Below are 6,000 nucleotides of genomic sequence, written 5' to 3'. Positions count from 1 at the left end.
AGAGAGGACACGCGGTGCTCCACGAGAAAGCGTTTCCAAAAACAACGGTAATATTATATGATTTTAATATGAAGTCTTTACACATATATGAATATTAAGACATAATTCATTCACTCTCGTGTAGTTTCAAACTTGATTTTTTTTTTTAAGTGGAACACAAAATAAGATGTGGCCAAAAGTATTTGGACACCTGACACCAACAGGGACTCTTTATAAATACACAGATCAATATGGAGTTGGTCCTGCCTTTGCAGTTTTAACTGCTCCCACTCTTCTGGGAAGGCTTTCCACAAGATTTTGGAGTGTTTCTGTGGGATTTTCTTCTTATTCGTCCAGTAGAGTATTTGTGAGGTCAGGCACTGATGTTGGAGGAGAAGACCAGGCTCATAATCTCTGTTCAGGTTCATCCCAGAGGTGTTCAGTTGGGTTCTTTAGAGTCTATCAAGTTCTACTTTCACATTAACCCTAACCCAAACTCATCCAACCATGTCTTCATGGACCTCGCTTTGTGCACCCAGATGAAAAAAGGTGCACTTCCATTATAAAGTGCGCACTACTTAATATACTAAACATTATCCTTTAGTACTTCTTAGGAGAAACTTAACATCATCTAAGTGTACTCAACTGTGCTATTTTGGGACACCATGAATATGAACTCAAATGCACTTTTAACACTATCTCTGTAGCCTTTTCTTTTTTAAATGTAGTTTGAACCATCTTTCATACACTAGTACACTAAAGTTTACCACAAGTGGTGACTAAGTATTTTTTTAAATACAGAGATAGTGTTAAAAGTGCATTTGAGTTCATATTCATGGTGTCCCAAAATAGCACAGTTGGGTACACTTAGATGATCTTAAGTTTCACCTAAGAAGTACAAATAATTTTTTACAAATTATTGCACGGAAATAGAGCACTTTTAAGTACAAGTATATTTTTTTTCACCTGGGCACAGTCAAGCTGGAATAGTAAAGGGCCTTCATTAAACTGTTCAAAGTTGGAAGCAAAGTATTGTCTAAAATGACCTGTTATGCTGAAGTAAGGAGCCGAGCTCAACCCATGAAAAACAGTCCCATCCATTATCCCTCCTCCAGCAAACTTTCCAGTCGGCACAATGCAGTCCGGCAGGTAATGTTCTCCAAACCCAGACTCATCCATCAGACGGGGACTGGTCGCTCCACAGGACAGGTTTCCACTGCTCCAGAGTGTTTGCATGCTTTACTCCACTCCATCTGATGCAATTCAAAATGATTCAAGATTGACCCTATGATGAAGGCCTGGCTCATGAATATTAATGACATAATTTGAGGTTTACCCAGCAGGACTGACTGAAAAGCAGGTAGATGCTGGTAAGTGTTGGTCATAATTATGGGTCATACTATTGTGAAGGCTTGGATTAATATGAATATCAGCATCAGTAATATGAATATCATGTTCAGGCAGATTAAGAGGCAACATCAGCGAGACCAAATGAATATTCATGAGCTAAGCCTTTGCCGTAGTGGAAGCTGTATCTTTGTGGCTTGAATTGATTTTTTTGTTCTTTGTATCCAGCGCTTCCTTCAGTCCACACTGAGGCCTTTATCTCCAAACACAATTCAGTCAAAACCGTCAGCCTAGTCAAACCATGACACAGACAAAGGAAAAGATTAGCCTCACCGTCCAGTGATTATCATGCTATTAAATATACTTCTTCTTCTTCTTTAACTCACCAACACTATGTTCAAAGAGACAAACAGACCCATACAGAAGTTTAATATGACATATACTGCTCTATATCAAGAGTGATATTGCCATATATGTTACCCAGAAGGCGATATATACATTTCACAGATACAGTGTGTACATGCTCTGGGTAGATAAAGATATGCGTATAAAAATCCCCATAGTAAGATTTGTGTACTTCTGTTAATAATATCTATTTTATTTTTATATGGTATTATATGTAGCAACTACTGTGTGTCAACAATATACAATACATGCTATTTATCTATGCAACTTTATTAAAACAACATATATTCAAAAAAAATCTATATTTTTGTTAAGCATTTTTTTAATATATGCCTTTTGTAGTTATATATATTCAACATGTATAATTATATAATCAACAGGTTTTAGGATGGATATACAGTTGAAGTCAAAACTTTACATACACCTTTCAGAATCTGCAAAATGTTAATTATTTGACCAAAATAAGAGGGATCATAGAAAATGCATGCTATTGTTTATTTAGTACTGACCTGAATAAGATATTTCACATAAAAGATGTTTACATATAGTCCACAAGAGAAAATAGTTTAATTTAATAGTTGACCCCGTTCAAAAGTTTACATCCCCTTGATTCTTAATACTGTGTTGTTCCCAGAACGATCCACAGCTGTGTTTTTTCTTTGTTTAGTGATAGTTGTTCACAGGGGCGCCGTAAGGCGGGGAAGTTAGGACGATTCTAAGGGCCCGACAATGGGTGGGGGCCCGAGGGGAAACGTGATTTCTACTGAGGGGAACGCTAGAGCCCTGCATTTCGGCCCGGGCCCTGACTTTTTTACACTTCTAGGGCCGGGCTTCGGGACAATTTTCACGTCATAGTTCAGACAGGGGCCAGGCTGTTTTAGGCTTCTCCTTATTTTTATATTTTAGACATCCATCAATTAGTGATGAATAATTCTGCTGGTGGAAACAACACTAGACCGTACCGCGACTGTCAAGAGCGACTCGATGGTGTTTAGTGTCCCGCAGCAGCAGATGAAGAGTTTTGCTTCAGATACACGCAATAGACTGAAGCTTGCTGCAAAACACCAGCAAAAGTAATTACCATGAATGTGTTTGGGGGGGAAATAGTAAGGAGATTGTAACTGATTGCTCTGGTGCCTCCATGTCCTGCGCTTTAGCTTCCACTCGCCGCACAAACTACTGATGCAGCGCACATTTATCTTTAACGTTTAAACATTGTTATATGCTTGAACTGTTATCTTTAGATTTTATTTTAGGCAAGTCATGATGATTTGAGAAGGCTAAATTGATCAAATATGGCTATGAACAGTCTACAGGTCTGTCGCTGGCCGCTCGATCGTTACTTTAAGAAAGAAAAAACGTATTTAACGAACAAAAAAATGCTCCAAACGTTTTTCTAAATTAATTTAATAAAAAACCAAAACGAAATAGAATAACTTTGCCACTACATACAAAACTAAACTATTTTAATAGCTGAAACAGTATAATCTAATTTGGGAGAAGGGGAAAAAAGACTCGGGTGGTAATTCTGTCAAGCTCTCGGACACGGGCCGGGCTAGGACCCGAGCGTCTAATTTGAGACCCGAGCCACACCAACAACAGGAAGAACAGCAGACAGTTTAACTGTTCAGGACAAACAAGGGACTCATGAACAACTATCACTAAACGAACAAACACAGCTGTGGATCGTTCAGGGAACAACACAGTATTAAGAATCAAGGGGATGTAAACTTTTGAACGAGGTCATTTTTATAATTCAACTATTATTTTCTCTTGTGGAGTATATGTAAACATCTTTTATGTAAAATATCTTATTCAGGTCAGTACTAAATAAACAATAACATGCATTTTCTATGATCCCTCTTATTTTGGTCAAATAATTAACATTTTGCAGATTCTGAAAGGTGTATGTAAAGTTTTGCCATATATGTCCAAAAATGTTTTACACATAAACATACATTAATACACATACATTAACAATTTTTTATGGCCTGGATATATATTTAAATATATGAAATTGTTCCAATGTAGAAAAAGTTGTCATGTATGTGATGACAATATACTTCATAATGCATGTGCATTACATTTGTGTTTGGGGAACAACAAAACAGAACAAGCAGAAAAAGCCAAAGCTGAAATCTAAACAGAAACTCTTCTGCGTATTCTTTGAGTGTTTCTGGATGCTGTGGAAGCCTTGCTGATTTAGTCTGACCTTGAACCCATTGAGTGATTCTTTTCACTTTCACGAACGCTTTGGGAAGAAAGGCACATGTATGAGTTTGCACACATATTCTGATAACGCAGCTATTGTTTGCAGTGCTGTAGAGTGGCAGCGTTCTGCTTCTCTCTCACACCCTCGTTTGTGTTGTGTAACTTTAGACCGCTGCTTGGGTCTCAGGCTGCCGAGGCGAGCACGACTATCCGGGCCAAGTTCACACAGCAAACAGGTGTAAAGCAAGGACCGGTTCTGAGACCCGTTCGTCCAGGTGACACCGACGGTTTGCTCCCTGATGTTTACCTGAGAACCTTCGGCCTGGAGTTAAAGGTGAGCCAATCCTGAGCGCCAGGGGCCTGTTTAATGGGGTCAGGCTTCAGTTACACACTATTCTCTCTTATCAATGTACCGCTGGCTATATAACAAAGCAAGAAAACATTTTTTTCATTTCCAACAACCAGTGTAATTACATAGCTCTGGTTCCACGGATGCCGTTTTGTCAGAGTTGTGCTGAACAAATATTTAAAGAATGACTCGATCGTCATGTGACTCTTGGCCGCCTTTATTTTCATGCCTTCACAGCGCATCATGTTTTTAGTTCTGTGGAAATAAGCAGGGTGCTTTCTGAAACATGAGGATTTCCTCTGCTAATCTCTATTATTGCACCCTCATTACAATTCTGTGTACTTTTATTTTGTTCCTTGGAAAACAAAAGGAGAGTTTTTGAATAATCAGCAATGTGCATGACTGTTAGAAGGGAACGGAGCTTTTATTGCAAACCAATGCAGTTACTCTGTGTGTTAAAGAGGCTGAATTTAAGTTTGAAGCTTGTCATTGTATTGGAAGAGCAGCCTGAACATTCTTCAAAAGTTTTTCCTTTTGTGTAATTTTTTTTTTTTTAAAAGGCCGTTATTATGAATCATTGTTTGTCTATATATTTTTAGGTTTAGTTATTTTAGTACATCAAGATAAACTAGATTCAAATGAAAATGCTGCTTTGGCTGAAAAGTTTTTTTTATATTTTATTTAATTTCAAGTAACAAATGTTTTGTAATGGTTTTCATTTTAGTTAAATATAATAACAGAGTATATAACCCATATATATTTAAATATTACACATACTGTATGTTTTAATATTAATAAATAATATAAATAAGCACTTACAATGAAGGAATTTGAGATAAAATTAGTGCTATAAACGCTGTGTATGTGAATATACTGTATATATAATGATACAAATATATATATATATATATATATATATATATATATATATATATATATATATATATATATATATATATCAGTGTTATTTTAGAGTCATTGAAATACTATTATAGTTTTTTATTAATATTTCATTAATTTTTATACTTTTCCATTTTAATTTTAGTTAAAATGTTAGTAATTGTTTTATATATGTGTAGTTTTGTTATATAACACAATTACATACACTAACACACACACACAGGTATATATACAGTACAACATACTGTATGCCCTAATATTTATAGAATAATTTTCCAAACTATAGTACTGTAGTAATATTATTATTAATTGTTCTCCACGTGTCAGTGGCGTAATGGCTGAAGGTGCATGTGTTTGTGTCCAAGGCCAAACTTAGCATCAAGAGGCTTTGAAAGCATCAGAGTCACTGTATCCTCTCTCCATCACAAATCCCCTTTACAGTTAACCCTGTCCACTGGCATTGGTCAGCTGTCACATCAACAACACGCTATTTATACCCTGCAGGTATTAGCCCAGTTTGCTCCGAAGTGTTATTAGTTGTGCGGTGAGCGTCAGAGTGACTCCTCGCTCAGCCGTCAGGCTCAGGAGCGTTAGTTTGTTGGATATCTGTGGGCCAGGTGCAGGACTGTGATAAAGCTGTAGCTGTAATCCGTTCTGAAATCTGTACAGTCATGCTCTGGGGTTTCAGCAGGAGCGTCAGCACTCACTGGCGGAAGGAGAAGTTTTAAAAGCAGAAGAAGAGCTTCCAGGCTGAGACAGACAGAGCTATCAGGATAATCGATTTCTTCCAGGTCATCAGTCATCTCAGC

The sequence above is a fragment of the Barbus barbus genome (genome assembly GCF_936440315.1).
Source record: "Barbus barbus genome assembly, chromosome: 14".
Taxonomy (NCBI): Eukaryota; Metazoa; Chordata; class Actinopteri; order Cypriniformes; family Cyprinidae; genus Barbus; species Barbus barbus.
This window is presented reverse-complemented; position numbering follows the sequence as displayed.